This window comes from Protopterus annectens, chromosome 10.part0 (assembly GCF_019279795.1).
Source record: "Protopterus annectens isolate FY-2018-M chromosome 10.part0, PAN1.0, whole genome shotgun sequence".
In the NCBI taxonomy this organism is placed as follows: Eukaryota; Metazoa; Chordata; order Ceratodontiformes; family Protopteridae; genus Protopterus; species Protopterus annectens.
In genome coordinates, this window is record NC_056744.1 from 1,814,793,257 (window position 1) to 1,814,815,370 (window position 22,114).

At 42.0% G+C, this 22,114-nt stretch overlaps 2 non-coding genes across 2 annotated transcripts; both read left to right on the top strand.

Annotated features, from left to right (window-relative positions):
* The first annotated feature begins 11,358 nt into the window (after positions 1-11,358).
* Positions 11,359-11,460, top strand: LOC122814649. The gene has a single exon (XR_006366856.1). It is a non-coding gene; the product is annotated as a U6 spliceosomal RNA (small nuclear RNA).
* An 8,356-nt stretch (positions 11,461-19,816) lies between these two features.
* Positions 19,817-19,918, top strand: LOC122814650. Its single transcript, XR_006366857.1, has one exon. It is a non-coding gene; the product is annotated as a U6 spliceosomal RNA (small nuclear RNA).
* Positions 19,919-22,114: the final 2,196 nt, after the last annotated feature.

A 22,114-nucleotide genomic window follows, 5' to 3' on the forward strand; every position in this document is an offset into this window, starting at 1 on the left:
AGTATATGTTGGCCTACAGCATTGCCTTCATCCTCTTAGTGATTGCATAAATATGTTCCCTCACACGCTCTCTTAAAGTGCGATTTGTCTTGCCTATATAGAAGGCAGGGTATCTCGTGCATGAGACCAAATATACTAGGTCTGTTGCTCTACAATCAGCGTAGTGTCTAAACTCATAAACAACATTAGTTGTAGGATGAACAAACTTGTTGTTGTTATACATGTACGAACAACGATTACAGTTCCTACAACTAACGGTACCTTGTTGTGACATAACTCTCATCACTTGATTATTCCCGTCATTATAACACAAAAGTCTCTTTAACGACTTATTGCTCTTATAAGAGAAGTTAGAGCGAAAGGCCTCCACTAAACGTAACTTCTCATCTGCATTGAGAATCTGCCAGTTCTTATAGATTATATCTTGAATGGCCTTATTGTTCGAAGCATAAGGAATTGTCACTCTACACTTTTGAACCATATTGGATTCCAATGCAGGGGGATTAATACATCTCTCCCTTCTATCTCTAAAATATGGTCTGCCCTTATGAGTCCTGTCCACAAAACTGGTATCTCTTAAACGTTCGCATTATTGGGGTCTATAGCCTCTAGCTAAAAACACTTTCCCAAGATTATCTAGTGCATCCTTACAGCTTACTTCTGACTTCTTTAATCCTGACACTCTAAAGCCCTGGCCTTGTGCAGCCTTACAGTTTACCTCTGACTTCATTAATCCTGACACTCTAAGGCCCTGGCCCTGTGCACCCTTACAGTTTACCTCTGACTTCGGTAATCCTAACTCTCTAAGGCCCTGGCCCTGTGCAGCCTTACAGTTTACCTCTGACTTCGGTAATCCTGACACTCTAAAGCCCTGGCCTTGTGCAGCCTTACAGTTTACCTCTGACTTCATTAATCCTGACACTCTAAGGCCCTGGCCCTGTGCACCCTTACAGTTTACCTCTGACTTCGGTAATCCTAACACTCTAAGGCCCTGGCCCTGTGCACCCTTACAGTTTACCTCTGACTTCGGTAATCCTAACACTCTAAGGCCCTGGCCCTGTGCAGCCTTACAGTTTACCTCTGACTTCATTAATCCTGACACTCTAAGGCCCTGGCCCTGTGCACCCTTACAGTTTACCTCTGACTTCGGTAATCCTAACACTCTAAGGCCCTGGCCTCGTATGTATTTCAGTATGAACTTGTCCTTCACTTTTATAAATAAATGCATCTAAAAACTCTATAGCTTCATGTGACCATTTGCCTTTGAACCTTAGAAAATGTATTGTTGAGTTTATGTATTTTAAAAAATCTTTTAACTCACTTTCCACACCATTCCAAACAAGGAACACATCGTCCACAAATCTTTTATAATAAGGTATAAACCTAGAGTATCTATTGTTGCTCAAAACAATTTCCTTCTCCCAGTGTACCATGACCAAGTTCGCATAAGAGTTAGCACATGAAGTACCCATGGCTACCCCATTAACTTGCAAAAAATATTTACCATTGAATGAAAAGACATTATTGGTCAAAATCAAGTCTAACAGTATACAATATAACTGAATCTTATCGGCAGGCACATCATTCTGTCTTAGAACTTGTCTAACAAAATCTACACCTTCCACATTAGGTATCATAGTGAACAATGATGTGACATCGAGTCACTAAGATTTCATAACTAAAAGTAGCAGAGAAAACATATTCAGAGTATGAAGAAAAAGCTCTGTGTCTCTGATGATCGTCGTGGTTTTATCAACAGTACACTTCAGTTGTTTCTCCATATAAATGAATAGTGGCTCTGTGAGCCATCCTTTACTAGACACAGTAGGTCTAACAGGCAGATCATGATAGTTTTTGTGTATCTTAGGAAGACCCCCGATGCTCGGGGTATATAGCGTTTTAACTAAAAATATTTATAGAGTTCTAGTCCAATCATGCTAGCCCTTAACAGTTCATATAAATCAGTATGCACATCACAAATTATTTTATTTAAACTCTCATTATTCAGTTTGACATATATGCCTTCTTTACTCAGCATATCATTCATTTTCCTCATATAATCTGTAGCATTCATCACTACTGTAGCCCCGCCTTTATCGGCGGGATGGATAGTAATATAATCTATAGCACTCATCACTACTGTAGCCCCGACTTTATCGGCGGGATGGATAGTAATATAATCTATAGCATTCATCACTACTGTAGCCCCGCCTTTATCGGCGGGATGGATAGTAATATAATCTATAGCACTCATCACTACTGTAGCCCCACCTTTATTGGCGGGATGGATAGTAATATAATCTATAGCACTCATCACTACTGTAGCCCTGCCTTTATCGGCGGGATGGATAGTAATATAATCTATAGCACTCATCACTACTGTAGCCCCGCCTTTATCGGTGGGATGGATAGTAATATAATCTATAGCACTCATCACTACTGTAGCCCCGCCTTTATCGGCGGGATGGATAGTAATATAATCTATAGCACTCATCACTACTGCAGCCCCGCCTAGCCCCGCCTTTATCGGCAGGATGGATAGTAATATAATCTATAGCATTCATCACTACTGTAGCCCCGCCTTTATCGGTGGGATGGATAGTAATATAATCTATAGCACTCATCACTACTGTAGCCCCGCCTTTATCGGCGGGATGGATAGTAATATAATCTATAGCATTCATCACTACTGTAGCCCCGCCTAGCCCCACCTTTATCGGCGGGATGGATAGTAATATAATCTATAGCATTCATCACTACTGTAGCCCCGCCTTTATCGGTGGGATGGATAGTAATATAATCTATAGCATTCATTACTACTGTAACCCCGCCTTTATCGGTGGGATGGATAGTAATATAATCTATAGCATTCATCACAACTGTAGCCCCGCCTTTATCGGTGGGATGGATAGTAATATAATCTATAGCATTCATTACTACTGTAACCCCGCCTTTATCTGCGGGATGGATAGTAATATAATCTATAGCACTCATCACTACTGTAGCCCCGCCTTTATCGGCGGGATGGATAGTAATATAATCTATAGCATTCATTACTAATGTAGCCCCACCTTTATCGGCGGGATGGATAGTAATATAATCTATAGCATTCATCACTACTGTAGCCCCGCCTTTATCGGCGGGATGGATAGTAATATAATCTATAGCATTCATCACTACTGTAGCCCAGCCTTTATCGGTGGGATGGATATTAATATAATCTATAGCATTCATTATTACTATAACCCCGCCTTTATCGGCGGGATGGATAGTAATATTCTCATTATTTGTAGCCCAACATGTACTTAGGTATGGATCAACCCATAGTTTTCTGAGTTTAGTTATAGAATTTATTCACCATAGTGACAGGCTAGATAACTTCAAACATTTAACTGAAAAAAGGGAGACTGAATGGATTGTTAGAATGCAGGACGACAAAGGATTTGGGCTAAATAATAAAGTTATACTTAAACCCTTTTTATTGGATAGACCCCTGAAGCACTAGAGTTTTTCTAGATTTAGTCTCGTTCAGTTTTAGCTTTGAGATGTATGTTTTTCTTTTATGTTTTACGCATATGTTTTTTATGTTTCATATGTCTTCATGTATACCTTTTTGCATTTTTTATATGCTTTCCAGAAGGAGATGTTAGTCTAAGCATATTTTTAATAGGGAGGAGTGCCTTAGTATTTTTATTTTATTTTAGATAGATGCTTCCAGGTTTTTCCTATGTATTTTTTATTTTTTGTATATCCGTTCTTGATTTATACATGTATTCATATCCACATTTTTTTATATTTAAGTGTAGGTATGCATTGTTTGCATGTTTATATATATATATATATATATATATATATATATATATATATATATAAATATATATATAGAGTTGTTCCAGTGATAAGAGATAATTAGTGATTTACATACTTGATTGAAATCAATTATATGTTTTGAGAGAATGTATATAACGTAATTGATTACTGCTGTGTTTGTTTAAAGTCTGAAGAAGCGTCAATACAGACGAGAAAATGCTTACTTTATTAAAATATTTCTTTTCTATATTCCTTTGGCCGTGTTTGCTGCCTCTTTTTTATTTTTATTCCATTTTACATTGCATATTAAGGGGAGCTGTATTCACTAACTCTTCATGTGGTTTTTACATTATTCCTGTAATTATTAGTGTTTTCCTTGCTGTTCACCATCTTGCCTTACTGGGATGTAGTTTGAATTCAAGCTTCTGACTGTTGCCATACCTCTCAACCTTTTAGTGCAATAAATTTGGACAAAGCGTGAAAATGACACACACGTCACTCCCTCAAAGGACCTTAACTTGGTATGTGACATCAACAGAACTTGCTGGAGAGACAGATTTGTCTCACAGAGGTTGCCCCACCTTTGGAGCAAGCTTCCTATTCATGTTAAACAAAGCCCCTCCTTGGCCCAGTTTAACTGTAATTTGGATGACTGGTGGGTAACCGGAAATTCACCCTGGCGGTTCCACATGGGTCCCTGTTGGACAGGGTCAGTAGCTGCTGATTTTAGTGTCTGCTTGAACCAGACACCCTTGGGAACACAGGTTGAACATGGCTAGGCTTGTAAGGTCCCCGGGGCCGTTAGCCTAATAACCTCCTATGATGCTATGATCGTATGACAAAGAAGCAAAAATAGGGTCAGACTTTAAATATTGTTGTTATAAACTTAGAAAGTTGTTATAATAACAGGATTTGTGTTAGCACGTATTTTATGAAGGATATGAAGTCTGAAACTCAAATCTATGTCTTTCTTTAGTGACTTCAAACCTTAGTGAATTGCAAGAAAATCACAAATTGTATGAGGAGCAGACCAAAAACATAAGACAAAATCTGGAAATTGTGCAGTAATCTGTGCAGTTGAGAGGTATGTCTGTCACCCAAGCATTTTCTTATGGAACCAGGGAAACTGTTTCGCTGAACAGCCTCTCTTGAACCCCTCTTACCCCTCTTACTTGTGCCGAATCCAGAAACCAGTCGTCCTCATTTTGTTCCTGGAGTTATGTTGACTGAACGTTTTTGTCTCCACTAAAGCCAGATTTGCTCTCATATACATTTTGTCTCACCTGGAAACATATTCTATAAGACCTCTGTATATAGCAGTTTGAGTCTTACCTCAGCCTCACAACAGCTATTAATAACTACAATAAACTTACTCCACTTGTGTCTAGTAAGTGTAACGTAATCATTTTCAACAAATACCCTGGCAGCATCAATTTGTAACACCTTACCTTTTTGTCATAGTTTTGTCAGAAGCATCTTGCTGGTATGACCACATTTTTAACCAATATGAGTCTCAGCTTCCTTTGGAAGTTAAATTAGGAGCATGTATGTGGTGCATCCTGTTGATTAACAAAACCAGCTGTGGACACCAGTTCAGTTACTTAGTTGTGCCTTTATAAAACTAATGCAATCCCCTCTGTCCCATTTCTCTGGTCATGTAGAACCCCCCCCCTGTGTTTCCTTCTCCCCTCTGTCCCATTTCTCTGGTCGTGTAGAACCCCCCTGCATTTCCTTCTCCCCTCTGTCCCATTTCTCTGGTCATGTAGAACCCCCCCTGTGTTTCCTTCTCCACTCTGTCCCATTTCTCTGGTCATGTAAACCCCCCCCTGCATTTCCTTCTTCCCTCTCTCCCATTTCTCTGGTCGTGTGGAACCCCCCCCTGTGTTTCCTTCTTGCCTCTGTCCCATTTCTCTGGTCATGCAAAACCCCCCCTGTGTTTCCTTCTCCCCTCTGTCCCATTTCTCAGGTCGTGTAGAAGGCCCCCTGCATTTTATTCTCCCCTCTGTCCCATTTCTCTGGTCATGTAGAATCCCCCCCTGCATTTCCTTCTCCCCTCTGTCCCATTTCTCTGGTCATGTAGAACCCCCCGTGTGTTTCCTTCTCCCCTCTATCCCATTTCTCTGATCATGCAGACCCTCCCTGTGTTTTATTCTCCCCTTTGTCCCATTTGCCTGGTCGTGTAGACCCCCCCCCCACATTTCCTTCATGCTGTATCCTCTTGATGTGAACACCAGTTCAGTTACTTAGTTGTGCCTTTCTAAAAGTAATGCAATCCCCTCTGTCCCATTTCTCTGGTCATGTAGAACCCCCCCCCCCCGTGTTTCCTTCTCCCCTCTGTCCCATTTATCTGGTCGTGTAGAGCCCCCGACATTTCCTTCTCCCCTCTGTCCCATTTCTCTGGTCGTGTAGACCCCCCCGTGTTTCCTTCTCCCCTCTGTCCCATTTCTCTGGTCGTGTAGAACCCCCCCCGTGTTTCCTTCTCCCCTCTGTCCCATTTCTCTGGTCATGTAGACTCCCCTGCATTTATTTCTCCCCTCTGTCCCATTTCTCTGGTCATGTAGACCCCCCTGCGTTTCCTTCTCCCCTCTGTCCCATTTCTCTGGTCGTGTAGAACCCCCCCATGCGTTTCCTTCTCCCCTCTGTCCCATTTCTCTGGTCGTGTAGAATCCCCCCTGTGTTTCCTTCTCCCCTCTGTCCCATTTCTCTGGTCGTGTAGAACCCCCCCATGCATTTCCTTCTCCCCTCTGTCCCATTTCTCTGGTTGTGTAGAAGCCCCCTGCGTTTCCTTCTCCCCTCTGTCCCATTTCTCTGGTCGTGTAGAACCCCCCCCCGCATTTCCTTCTCCCCTCTGTCCCATTTCTTTGGTCGTGTAGACCCCCCTGCGTTTCCTTTTCCCCTCTGTCCCATTTCTCTGCTCGTGTAGACCCCCCCCTGCGTTTCCTTCTCCCGTCTGTCCCATTTCTCTGGTCATGTAGAATCCCCCCCCCGTGTTTCCTTCTCCACTCTGTCCCATTTCTCTGGTCGTGTAGACCCCCGCATTACCTTCTCCCATCTGTCACATTTCTCTGGTCGTGTAGACTCCCCTGTGTTTCCTTCTCCCTTCTGTCCCATTTCTCTGGTTGTGTAGACTCCCCCCTCTGTCCCATTTCTCTGGTCGTGTAGACTCCCCTGTGTTTCCTTCTCCCTCTGTCCCATTTCTCTGGTTGTGTAGACACCCCGCATTTCCTTCTCTCATCTGTCCCATTTCTCTGGTCATGTAGAATCCCCCCTGTGTTTCCTTCTCCCCTGTCCCATTTCTCTGGTCGTGTAGACTCCCCCCCCCCTGTTTCCTTCTCCCCTCTGTCCCGTTTCTCTCTTCCTGTAGCACCCCCTCGTTTTCTTCCCCCCTCTGTCCCATTTCTCTGGTCATGTAGACTCCCCCCCTCTGTCCCATTTCTCTGGTCGTGTAGACCCCCCTGTGTTTCCTTTTCCCCTCTGTCCCATTTCTCTGGTCATGTAGAACCCCCCCTGCATTTCCTTTTCCCCTCTGTACCATTTCTCTGGTCGTGTAGACTCCCCTGTGTTTCCTTCTCCCCTCTGTCCCATTTCTCTCTCGTGTAGAACCCCCTGCATTTCCTTCTCCCCTCTGTCCCATTTCTCTGGTCATGTAGACTCCCCCCTCTGTCCCATTTCTCTGGTCGTGTAGACCTATGTTTCCTTCTCCCCTCTGTCCCATTTCTCTGGTCATGTAGAACCCCCCCTGCGTTTCCTTTTCCCCTCTGTCCCATTTCTCTGGTCGTGTAGACTCCCCCCCGTGTTTCCTTCTCCCCTCTGTCCCATTTCTCTGGTTGTGTAGAACCCCCCCCCGTGTTTCCTTTTCCCCTCTGTCCCATTTCTCTGGTTGTGTAGACCCCCCCCGCGTTTCCTTCTCCCGTCATACCATTCTCTTCATTTCTACTCCAGCCTGTCTCATTCTTTCCTTCATTTCTATTTTTGACTTCTTCAGAGTTAGCTTTTCATCAGATTGATTATTTGATATGCTTTCTGCTTTTTCCAACCATTTTTCATTTGTTCTTATATAGTCTTCTAAAGTCCCAAGTATTTGAAACACTTCTGAGTGTGTCTGATCAATTTTTCCTACTTTACCGGAACACATCTCTTGCATTGATGCTACACGTAGGTCTGCCACCTGCTAATCAGCCTTAAGGTTCTTGTCATCCAGAACCTTCTCTTCTGTCTAGATGTTTTTTTTTTAATTTTTCCCAGAATTTTTCTTTGGTCACCTTTAAGTTGTGTATCTGCTAACAAGTAATTACATTTTTCCAAACTTTGCAGTTTTTGCTGGCTATTTAAGACTTTCTCAGTTTCCTGAAGAGAGAGCTGTAGTTAGTTGTTGTCTCAGTTCGCCATGATCTTGGGAATCAGCATAATACCTTTTTTGAGAGGATAATTACTGCTGTGAATGAATGTTTGTGTTCCTGCAGCTGACCTCAGTGTAGCTAAAGCATCTGACCCTTTATTCCACGAGAGAATCACAAATAAACTCAGGGATCTGAAGGTAAATGAAGCTGTAATAACTTGGGTTCATAACTGGCTACATGTTCATACATAACAAGTAAAACTAGGAGGACTCCTGTCCTCACTGTCTGCTGTCACCAGTGGGGTTCATCAATGCTCTGTCTTGGGCCAGTCCTTTTTGGCATCTTTTTTTTAGATGTCAGAACTGACCCCATTGTCTGGCTCATCAAATATTTTGATGACTACAAAACTTTGAAGACATTTCCTTAACCCTGTTACTTCCATCTGCCTTCAAATTGTTCTAAACATTTCACACAGCTGGTGCAGTAGAAATTACATTGACCTCAGTGTCAAAATTATACCCTGCTCACCAGCCCAGAGGACATCAGAGGCAGATGGAAGGAGTACATCCAGCAGATCTGAATAAATAAATCCCCATGGAAGGTGTACTGCCCCAGACACACCCTGCGATAAGAGAAGAGGAGGAGCCCACCTAGAAGAAGTAAGAACAGCACTAAGGAAAATGAAGTCAGGGAAAGCAGCAGGCTCAGATAAGGTCACAGCAGATGTAACAGATATTGGGTGAGATAGAGGCGGAATGCCTCCTGAGGGTACTTATAGCAGTATGGACAGAACGATCTATCCGAGATGACTGAAGAATAAGCATACTAGTGCCAGTGTTCAAGAACAAAGGGGGCATTCACAAATGGGGGCAGTGCAAAAGTATCAAACTCCTGCCACATTGTGTGAAAGTTCTGGAGAGGGTGATTCATAAATGAATACACAGACTAGTAGAAAGTAAGATGGGAGATGAGCAGTTTGGATTCAGATTAGGATGCAGCACAATTGATCCAATGTTTGCGGTGAGATAGATACTTCAGAAGATGCTAAAGATGAGGAAAGAGTCCAACTGGACATTCCTAGACTTGGAGAAAGCACATGACAAGGTTCCAGGAAAGCTGATTTGGGCAGTCCTGCAGTGGTTTGAAGTCCCAGAAACATTGGTAGAACTAGTAGAATTAGCGCAAGCTATGTACAAGGACTCAATGACTCAAGTACAAGCAGTGTTCGGTCTCACAAAGGGGTTGCCAGTGGGACAGAGGTTCGTTTCTGAGGCCACTGCTGTTCATACTGGTGGTGGACTATATTAGCAAATAGATTGGAGGGGATAGATCAACAAAGTTGCTGTATGCAGACAATGTGGCATTATAGACTCTGAGAAGCTATGAATCAAAATACAGGGTAAAATAGTGGAAAAGGTCAATAGCTTCAATTATCTGGGAGACGTGGTTAAGGAAAAGTAAAGTCTGAACGAGGAGGTCAAAGCTAGAATCAGTGGGGCTGCAGCCAAATGGCATAGAGTGTCAGGTGTAGTATATGACAGACGAATGTAAAAGTAGTTCGGACAAATGTGCAGAAAAGCAGAAGCCACTCCAGTGAAGAAGATTTGAGACAGACAGGAAGAAGGCAAGAGGAAATTAAGGTGTCTAGCAAAGCGGTGGATGAAGTGTGTGAGACAAGGCCTGTAACAGTCAGGCATGAGTGTCAGTGAAGGTAGGAGAGTGAAAACTGAACAGAGAGCAATGCCGACAGTTGACACAACACCCTGACCCCATGTAGAATATGGGAAAAAGGGGTTGATGATAATGATGATAAAAACTGCAGTAACAAGTCTGTTTTCTTGGTATCTTATCAGTTTATTACTGGAGGCTTATGTCTGATTTAGATAGCATTAGAAATACCCACGCAACAGGAGACACAGCTCAGTAACCATTTGTATAATCTGCAGGAATGAAACATGACAAAGTCATATCTGAAAAACTTCCATGCTTATGGAATAAACTCCCCAGGCCAGTTAAACTTAGCTCATCCGTGAAGGAGATAGATGACTACATGGGCACCTGCACGTTCCAACATGGCATGCAGTGCATCATGCTTCTTGACAGCCAACAAACCTTGAGCTGTTTCATCAAATCTATATACCCATGATAGTAATAGAACAATAAAAAGATCTGGGGTGCTGCTGACATCTATACTGGACCACCGGAAACAGAGTGAGAGGGCAGCAGCAGCAGCAAACAGAATGCTGGTGTGTATCCTCTGGAGGCCAGACAATAGAATCAAAGAGCTTATGCTTCCATCCTACAGGGCTTTGTTCAGACTACACCTTGAGTAATGTGTGCAGTTTTGGGGGACAAACAGTGAGAGGGAAATCAAGCTGCTGGAAGGAGCCCAGAAGAAAGCCACCAGGAAGGTATATAATATGTAGCAAAGGGACAGAGGGTACATAGGATGTAGAAAAAGGGGTATGTCCACCAGGAACAAAAGAAATTACGAGTTATGTCTTTAAACAAGCAAGCATCTGTGAACTTGGCTAGCCAGAGGCCTTTGACATTGGCTTTGACATCTGAGAAGTAGATGCCAAAGAGGAGAGGTCCCATCACAGAGCTCTGGGGGACTCTACTGGTGACCGGCCTTTTTGTGGAGGCAGCTTTACCAGTTCTAACCGTCTGGGTTCTATCAGTGAGCTAGTTAGCTATCCAGCATGTTCTAAAGGAGATTATACCGAATTCTGTAAGTTTGTTGACAATGGCCCAGTGGAGTATCGCATCACATGACATAGCCAGATGTAGCTAGGCAGTAGATGCACCATTTTCCCCCTCATCCATTGTCTTAGTCAAATTTTCAAAGATTATAGGGAATAACTCTTCCCTTGATCTCAAAATCCCAAAAAGTCCTTCTTCACACAAAAGACTGTAACAAAAAGAATAAACTACCCGATTAGGTTGTAGAGAGGGATCCATGGAGAAAAGCTCCCCCAAAATATCAGGAGAGTGTGGAATAAATAGTTTAACAGACTAGCACAGTAGAAGTAAGAAAAGCAATGCACTGTAGCTGATATGTTTTAGTGAAATGTTAAGAAAAGCAATGCACTGTGTGTGTGTGTGTGTGTGTGTGTGTGTGTGTGTGTGTGTGTGTGTGTGCGTGCGTGCGCGTGCGTGCGTGCGTGTGTGTGTGTGTGTGTGTGTGTGTGTGTGTGTGTGTGTGTGTGTGTGTGTGCAGCACATATTTAAAATTGGAATAATACACAGAAGATTAGCATGGCCCCTGTGCAAGGATGACTCACAAATTTGTGGTGTGTTCCATATTTGTGAGAGGAGGTGGCATAACGGCTCAGATCCAAGGTACAGGATTTGCTTCTGAATTCTGGTTATTGGCCAGGCTTGTAATAGTCATCAGTAGACTGATAGCCTAGTATTATGAACCTAGAGGGCCTAGATCTAAACTGTCTCTGATTTTCTTATATGTATAGTCTGTTCCTCAAAAATGTGTGATTTTCTGGCAAAGTATAGTCAGTAAATAATGATAAATATGTGACTTTCAGACTTCATTTTCTTCAGAAATTTCTTGTTAAGACAACACTTGTTATACTAGCAACTTTCTAAGTATGTAAGAGCAACATTTAACATCTGTTCTTGATTTTGGGTCTTTGTTCTTCGTTCCTTTTTTACCACCTTTATTAAAATATCACTTAAAATGTAGGCACACATACACTAATAGAAAAGACAACAAAATGCATTAACATTTTTCCCATTTATACACACAGTATACACGTTTTCTTTCTTTATAACAATTGTCTTTCAGTCCAGCATTACATAAATCACTCAATTCCTGCCTTCTGTTAAACCTTAGTCCTCTCCAGGAAATTATTCTGCATGTATCATTCCCACAAATCCATTTATTTCTGTGTAATTTGTTCTTTCCCTTTGCTAAAGATCCCTCATCCAGTTCTTTTCTCTCTTTTTCATTATACAGTGACTGGTCATTAACATTCAAACTGAGTACTCTGGTTGTTCAGCCCAACCAACGTGCCCATTGTAAAAAAGCCTGATCACCTGGACTTTCTTCTGTGAATACATGCTACAGCTTTTTAGTTTTCTTGACTGTAAAAATAAAAAAAACAAGTTTGAAATACGGACAGTTTGGAGGTTTGAGAGAGAGAGAGGGTTAGAGAAAATAAAAGGAAAATAAGGTGTTATGCAAAACTAAAGAAACATATATATATATATATATATATATATATATATATATATATATATATGGGTTCCATACACTAGATCGAATTTTCACTAATTTGAAATAGTGCATGGAATGCTCACTGCAGCGAAAGTGCACTTATGCGAAGTTCAGTACAACGAACGGGTGTTGTACTGAACTTCCGTGCAGTACTCACAGACCTTAGGGTTAAGGCAAGGGTCATAGTAAGGGGATAGCCCATAGGGCTATCCCCTTACCATCACCCGTGTCCTAACCCTAAGGTCCGTGATGACTGCAGTGCAGTGAAGGACATAGCAATGTCCTCCACTATGGTGCGATAGTCACAAACCTTAGGGTTAGGGCATGGGTTAGGGTAAGGGGATAGCTTTACTAACTATCCCCTCACCCTAACCCATGCCCTAACCCTAAGGTCCATGGCTATTGCACCATAGTGGAGGACATAGCTTGTTTTTTTATGTCCTCCACTGTGCTGCGGTGTTTTCGGTGAAGTGCACTTACGCAAAAGTTCACTTTCGTTAAAGTGAACTTTCACAGAAGTGAGGCTTCTTATTACAAGTTCGAAGTAGTGGACTTTCATTCTTGTAATAGGAATCCATATAAAAATTGTATACACCCCTGTTAAAATGCCAGGTTTTTATGATATAAAAAATGAGACCACAATAAATCATTTTAAAATTCTTCCCACCTTTAATGTGACCTATAACCTGTACAATTCATTTGAAAAACAAACAGATGTGTTGGGGGAAAATATAAAAAATAAAAAACATACAATAAGCTGGTTGTATAAGTGTGCACACCCTTAAACTAATACTTTGTTGAAGCAGCTTTTGCTTTAATTACAGCATTCAGTCTTCTTGGGTACACACCTGCCATCAATTAAAGCGACTCTGATTAACCCCAAATAAAGTTCAGCTCTCCTAGTAGGAAAATACAGGAGATTGTTGTCATATGTAGTACACAGCCAGTACTTTCCAGAAATTTCTGCAGCTCCTTTAGTGTTCCTGTAGGTCTCTTGGAAGCCTCCCTGACCAGTTTTCATCTTGTCTTTTCATCAATCGTGGAGGGACATCCAGTTCTTTGCAACATCCCTGTTGCCCCATATTTTCCCCACTTTTTGATGACTGCCTTCACTGTGTTCCATGGTATATCCAATGCTGTGGAAATTTATTGTACCCTTCTCCGAGCTGATACCCTTCAACAATGAGATCCCTTTGATGCTTTGTAAGTTCTCTGTGAACCATGGCTTTTGCTGTAGCAGGCAACTGAGTAAATGTCAGGAAAATCCTACTAGGACAGCTGAACGTTATTTGGGGTTAATCAGAGTCTCTTTAATTGCTGGCAGGTGTGTACCCAAGAAGACTGAATGCTGTAATTAAAGCAAAAGCTGCTTCAACAAAGTATTAGTTTAAGGGTGTGCACACTTATGCAACCAGCTTATTGTATGTTTTTTATTTTTTATATTTTCCCCCTAACAGATTTGTTTTTCAATTGAATTGTACAGGATATCGGTCACATTAAAGATGGGAAAACTTTTGAAATTATTTATTGTGATCTCATTTTTATATCACAAAACCTGGCATTTTAACAGGGGTGTGTGCACTTTTTATATCCACTGTGTGTGTGTGTGTGTGTGTGTGTGTGTGTGTGTGTGTGTGTGTGTGTGTGTGTGTGTGTGTGTGTGTGTGTGTGTGTGTGTGTGTATATATATATATATATATATATATATATATATATATATATATATATATATATATATATATGGTTCCCCTTTATAATCTCGAAATACTGAAATCTCGAATTTCAGTATCTCGAAACCATGAAGGCAAATCCACAAAATACTGACAGCCCAAAACCGCAAAATTTGAAATCCCGAACACACAACATACACCACACCACACATACACCACAGTACCCACAGTACAAAACAAAAAACACACAAAAACATAACACCACACATCCACAAACCTACATTACAAATAACCAGGGGGGCAAGCCCCTCTGTACCCCCGATGTGGGGCTGTGCCCCCCACCCCCCTTCTTATATATACTAACTCCGAGATTGGACAAACAGAAAAAGAAAATAAACCTCACACCCAGACATTCTACAGTCCCTCACGCACGTGCACAGACACACACACACACACACACACACACACACACACACACACACACACACACACACACACACACACACACACACACACACACACCACACATACAAACACCAACACATCCAACACTTACACACTCATACTTTCAGCTGCCTACCCTAACCCACACGTACAACTTACAAACACACTCACATACACTCAAACCCCCACCCAAAACCCTTACAAAACACTCACATACCTTACATCCCACCTAAATCCACACACGGCACTGTACACCATCCACACAAAACACCACATGTAACGTAGCGTAAAGCCATAACCGCAAATTCAAGTTATTCGAAAGTGTGCTTGGTGAGCTTACTAGTGAATACTTCTCCTGGTGTTACTCAGCTTGGTGAGCTTACTAGTGAATACTTCTCCTGGTGTTCCTGAGCTTGGTGAGCTTCCTAGTGAATACTTCTCCTGGTGTTACTGAGCTTGGTGAGCTTCCTAGTGAATACTTCTCCTGGTGTTCCTGAGCTTGGTGAGCTTCCTAGTGAATACTTCTCCTGGTGTTACTGAGCTTGGTGAGCTTCCTAGTGAATACTTCTCCTGGTGTTACTCAGCTTGGTGAGCTTACTAGTGAATACTTCTCCTGGTGTTACTCAGCTTGGTGAGCTTACTAGTGAATACTTCTCCTGGTGTTACTGAGCTTACTGTACTGGCAATCAGGTTTCTTCTCTGGCTACAGCATGGATAATATTCATGGTCCTGCTTCTTCCGCTCCCCTTGTACCTAAAAAGAAAAAAAGTACAATTACTGCCTCAGCCTACAGCTAATGTCTCTGGTCTGGCCAAAGATTCTGCCACAGACAGAGGCGCCAGAAGCTGTTGAAGACTGGGGGGGGGGGGTGACAGGGGCACTTAGTTATCTAAAAAGCGCAATTTTTTAAAACTATTTACTACTACAGCATAGGTTCACTTTGAAGGCATTTTAAGCTTAGCCAATTTCCATTTTGGTGCTTGAATTAACATTTCCTGATTGGTCTTACCTATCCCATGGGTGATAATTGTATATTAGCCCTAGTGAGAATAAATGTGATCACACTGTAGATAATTTGAGAGGACCCATGTAAGGGATGCATCATTTAGGAACTGCCTCTATCCATTAGTGCCACAAGGGGTAATCCTGGAGTACATTTTCTATTACCCATCCTTAGATCCAATTTGCATTTGAATATGGACAGGGATGAGCTTTGTTTTACTTGAATGGATAGTCTGTTCTGGATATATATCCATATCTCCACAACATTCCGTTTAGATACCTGGACTGAGTATTTCTGATGTCATTTGACTTGCTGATGTTTAGTAGGTCCATCTGTATTAGGTCAGAGGATGCCTTGTATGCCAGACACATCACCTCTAAGCACTCTGTAGGATACTGAGAATTTTTTAAAAGTTTTACATTAAGAAGGTTTGTGCTCTGCACTGTAGTGGCAGGACAGGACAGGTAGCTTACATCCTTCTAAGTTGGGAACTGCTGATTGAGGGCTCAATGTCTGTTATTCTAAAAGTGTATTAATTCTGGTTTAATCACTTGGGCTTCAGGCCAGTTCTTTTACTTTAAAAGGGTTTGTGGTCTGCACTCTTGTGGGAGGAGAGGCTGGACTCTGCCCTTCTGAGCTGGGAATTTCTGGTTAAAGGCTTATAGTGCCTGTATATTTGAACTGTTTCTTACTGAAATTGGTACACCTTGTTTGTTGTAGCATAGACTAGATCCAGGCCTGCTGAATCTAGCTTTGTTTGTATAACTTGAGCACTAATCCAGGCATTCTTTAAAGTATTCAGTTGTATTTTTTTCTGCTTGGTATTAACTTGATTAAAGTGTAGCTATCATTCTAAGTCTTTTGGATTAAGCACTTGGGCTCAGACCAGCTGTTTTATATTAGGAAGGTTTGCGGCCTGCACTGTGGTGGCAGGACAGGTAGGTTACATCCTTCTAAGTTGGGAACTGCTGATTGAGGGCTCAGTGCCTGTTATTCTAAAAGTGGATTAGTTCTGGTTTAAGCACTTGGGCTTCAGGCCAGTTATTTTACATTAAGAGGGTTTGTGGTCTGCACTCTTGTGGGAGGAGAGGCTGGACTCTGCCCTTCTGTGCTGGGAATTTCTGGTTAAAGGCTTATAGTGCCTGCATATTTGAACTGCTTCTTACTGAAATTGGTACACCTTGTTTGCTGTAGCATAGACTAGATCCAGGCCTGCTGAATCTAGCTTTGTTTGTATGCTTGTTTGCTTGTTATTTCCCTGAAATGCTAATTCCACCTAAAACATGGCTTTTCAGTGCTTCTGTGGATCCCTAGTGACATCTGCATTGCTTACTGTACTTATTTCCTTGTTTCACTTGAAAGAAAGTTACTGTTTGTCATTGTTGCATTTAAGTTACCTGTAACACATTGCATTTAAGTTACCTGGCACTTGCTCACTAAAGCAATTATATAAGTCAGCACTAAAAAATTAAAAGCACTACACCCTCACAAACTCCCCTTGAGTACATTGTTCCCCATTGGCCCTTTTTTCAATTATAAAGGAAATTCCCAATACTATTCTAGCATGTCCAAAGGTCAGTTGTCAATCTCCTCTCTGATCCAGCTGGTGAATCTGGGAATCTTGAGGCAATGTTACAACTGCCTCATGTACACAGACAACCCTCTCCTCCTCCCAACAAATTCCAACACATATGAGAGATGCAACCATATAGCCAAACTGGAGGCTAAGCTCTCTCAACTCAGTACTGGCGAAACCTGTCAGGGGGAGAAGGAAACCACACTCACTACAATTCCAGTCTCACATAGACCTACCACGACAGCAAACCAAACACATAAACACACAAAAACATACTCGGAGGCTCTAAATAAAAATCTGCCTAAGCAGCAGAGACCTCCAAAGCAGACACCCAAGCAACCGCTACCCCAAAGCAAAACACGTGCAACACATAGCTCACAAAGCCAGTGTGCCAAACAGTCACAGCCCTTAAGGCTAAACAACACACCTGATACACTTGTAATAGGTGACTCTATCGTCAGGCACACTGACGTCCCGCTCACCAGGCTGAACAAGGAGAAGGTCACGGTGAGCTGCCTGTCGGGCGCTAGGATCCGCCACATAACACAAGCACTCAGGTCACTCCAAGGCAAGTACAAATATGACTCAGTCATTGTCCATGCTGGTGTGAATGACCTGAGACGTACCTCCCTGGACTACATGAAAAGAGACATAGAGGAGCTCTCTCAGCATGTGGCCCAGGCTGGTATGACCCTGAACTTGAGTAGCATCTTACCCTCACCAAGAAGGATGCCACAATATGAAGACAAGATGATCGATTTCAACAATTGGCTTAAGTATTGGTGTCATTCAAAGGGGATCCAATGCCTGTCAGCCTGGGATGACATGCTCGACAAGCCATGATGCTTCGCTAGGGACGGCTTGCACCTGTCACCCCTGGGCTTTCGGATATTGGCAAAGGCTCTTGCTACCCCCATAGTGCCTTTTTTAGGCAAGGCTCAAAAGACAAACCCACCTCCATAGGTATCACAAGGGATAAGAAACTGAGAGTAATGCTACTCAATGCCAGAAGTCTAAACCTCAAGATGCATGCACTCGAAACTCTCCTTAGCATGGAGAACATCGATATCTGTGCAGCAACAGAAACCTGGTTCAAGGCTCCCGAGAGCATCCCAGCACTACCAGGTTATACCTCATACCATGCTTTTCGGCCCCAAACCTTGGACCGAACCAGAAAAGGAGGGGGAGTATCAATATTCATCAAAGATACCCACACCTCCAGGTTGGTGGCACAGCACAAAGCATCAGAGACTATCCATGTGCAACTAACAGTGGGTAAAACTGCCTTCCAGTTTATAGCCTGCTACAGACCACCCTCCCAAACCCAGGAACCCCACTTGGCCTTCCTGAGAACACTGGAAAATATGAAGGTCTCTCCAAACACCATTATATTGGGCGACTTCAACTACCGAAACATAGACTGGGAGCATTACTCTAGCTCCAACACCCTAGCTCAAAGGTTCCTAGAATTTATAAACTCAAATGCTATGGAACAACTTGTTACCACTCCCACAAGAGGGGAAAACATACTGGACCTGATCATCACCAACATGGGGACTCTATGCTCCAGACCAGAAGTGTATCCCTCACTGGTAAGATCAGACCATAAACTAATCTCACTGGATATTCACATCCTGACCCCACCCCCTGCCCAGAAAACCACAGTGAAAAACTTCTCTAAAGGAAATTTCACACTTCTCAAAACTGAGGTGGAATCCTTCAAAGCCCCCGGGCCTGTGGAAAATATGGCCCAGACCGCAGAATCCTTTATAAATGCATTCTATGAACACCTTCAGGAATGCATGGATCATGCAATCCCAAATAAAACCAAGACCCAATCCTCCAAAGGCAGACGTCCTGTCTGGTGGACCCCAGCCATAAACAAACTATACAACAGAAGGAGGAAGCTACTACATGATAGAGCAAAATCCCAAAAAGGGAAGGCATCTCTGATCAGTGTTAGCAAAAAACTACGGGCACTCATAAAATCGTCTAAGGCCAGCTTAGAGAGAAAAATTGCACAGGACACTAAGGATAATCACAAGGCTTTCTTTAGTTATGTTAGGAACCTGGGTGGGAATTCCCAGATATGGTCAGAATTAGTCCAAAATGACAAAAAATACACTGAACCCACAGACATTGCCAACATCCTAGGTCCCATCACAGAGCTCTGGGGGACTCTACTGGTGACCGGCCTTTTTGTGGAGGCAGCTTTACCAGTTCTAACCGTCTGGGTCCTATCAGTGAGCTAGTTAGCTATCCAGCATGTTCTAAAGGAGATTATACCGAATTCTGTAAGTTTGTTGACAATGGCTCAGTGGAGTATTGCATCACATGACATAGCCAGATGTAGCTAGGCAGTAGATGCACCATTTTCCCCCTCATCCATTGTCTTAGTCAAATTTTCAAAGATTATAGGGAATAACTCTTCCCTTGCTCTCAAAATCCCAAAAAGTCCTTCTTCACACAAAAGACTGTAACAAAAAGAATAAACTACCCGATTAGGTTGTAGAGAGGGATCCATGGAGAAATCCTCCCCCAAAATATCAGGAGAGTGTGGAATAAATAGTTTAACAGACTAGCACAGTAGAAGTAAGAAAAGCAATGCACTGTAGCTGATATGTTTTAGTGAAATGTTAAGAAAAGCAATGCACTGTGTGTGTGTGTGTGTGTGTGTGTGTGTGTGTGTGTGTGCGTGCGTGCGTGCGTGCGTGCGTGCGTGTGTGTGTGTGTGTGTGTGTGTGTGTGCAGCACATATTTAAAATTGGAATAATACACAGAAGATTAGCATGGCCCCTGTGCAAGGATGACTCACAAATTTGTGGTGTGTTCCATATTTGTGAGAGGAGGTGGCATAACGGCTCAGATCCAAGGTACAGGATTTGCTTCTGAATTCTGGTTATTGGCCAGGCTTGTAATAGTCATCAGTAGACTGATAGCCTAGTATTATGAACCTAGAGGGCCTAGATCTAAACTGTCTCTGATTTTCTTATATGTATAGTCTGTTCCTCAAAAATGTGTGATTTTCTGGCAAAGTATAGTCAGTAAATAATGATAAATATGTGACTTTCAGACTTCATTTTCTTCAGAAATTTCTTGTTAAGACAACACTTGTTATACTAGCAACTTTCTAAGTATGTAAGAGCAACATTTAACATCTGTTCTTGATTTTGGGTCTTTGTTCTTCGTTCCTTTTTTACCACCTTTATTAAAATATCACTTAAAATGTAGGCACACATACACTAATAGAAAAGACAACAAAATGCATTAACATTTTTCCCATTTATACACACAGTATACACGTTTTCTTTCTTTATAACAATTGTCTTTCAGTCCAGCATTACATAAATCACTCAATTCCTGCCTTCTGTTAAACCTTAGTCCTCTCCAGGAAATTATTCTGCATGTATCATTCCCACAAATCCATTTATTTCTGTGTAATTTGTTCTTTCCCTTTGCTAAAGATCCCTCATCCAGTTCTTTTCTCTCTTTTTCATTATACAATGACTGGTCATTAACATTCAAACTGAGCACTCTGGTTGTTCAGCCCAACCAACGTGCCCATTGTAAAAAAGCCTGATCACATGGACTTTCTTCTGTGAATACATGCTACAGCTTTTTAGTTTTCTTGACTGTAAAAATAAAAAAACAAGTTTGAAATACGGGCAGTTTGGGGGTTTGAGAGAGAGAGGGTTAGAGAAAATAAAAGGAAAATAAGGTGTTATGCAAAACTAAAGAAACATATATATATATATATATATATATATATATGGCTTCCATACACTAGATCGAATTTTCACTAATTTGAAATAGTGCATGGAATGCTCACTGCAGCGAAAGTGCACTTATGCGAAGTTCAGTACAATGAACGGGTGTTGTACTGAACTTCCGTGCAGTACTCACGGACCTTAGGGTTAAGGCAAGGTTCATAGTAAGGGGATAGCCCTTACCATCACCCGTGTCCTAACCCTAAGGTCCGTGATGACTGCAGCGCAGTGAAGGACATAGCAATGTCCTCCACTATGGTGCGATAGTCACAAACCTTAGGGTTAGGGCATGGGTTAGGGTAAGGGGATAGCTTTACTAACTACCCCCTTACCCTAACCCATGCCCTAACCCTAAGGTCCATGACTATTGCACCATAGTGGAGGACATAGCTTGTTTTTTTATGTCCTCCACTGTGCTGCGGTGTTTTCGGTGAAGTGCACTTACGCAAAAGTTCACTTTCGTTAAAGTGAACTTTCACAGAAGTGAGGCTTCTTATTACAAGTTCGAAGTAGTGGACTTTCATTCTTGTAATAGGAATCCATATAAAAATTGTATACACCCCTGTTAAAATGCCAGGTTTTTATGATATAAAAAATGAGACCACAATAAATCATTTTAAAATTCTTCCCACCTTTAATGTGACCTATAACCTGTACAATTCAATTGAAAAACAAACAGATGTGTTGGGGGAAAATATAAAAAATAAAAAACATACAATAAGCTGGTTGTATAAGTGTGCACACCCTTAAACTAATACTTTGTTGAAGCAGCTTTTGCTTTAATTACAGCATTCAGTCTTCTTGGGTACACACCTGCCATCAATTAAAGCGACTCTGATTAACCCCAAATAAAGTTCAGCTCTCCTAGTAGGAAAATACAGGAGATTGTTGTCATATGTAGTACACAGCCAGTACTTTCCAGAAATTTCTGCAGCTCCTTTAGTGTTCCTGTAGGTCTCTTGGAAGCCTCCCTGACCAGTTTTCATCTTGTCTTTTCATCAATCGTGGAGGGACATCCAGTTCTTTGCAACATCCCTGTTGCTTCATATTTTCCCCACTTTTTGATGACTGCCTTCACTGTGTTCCATGGTATATCCAATGCTGTGGAAATTTATTGTACCCTTCTCCGAGCTGATACCCTTCAACAATGAGATCCCTTTGATGCTTTGTAAGTTCTCTGTGAACCATGGCTTTTGCTGTAGCAGGCAACTGAGTAAATGTCAGGAAAATCCTACTAGGACAGCTGAACGTTATTTGGGGTTAATCAGAG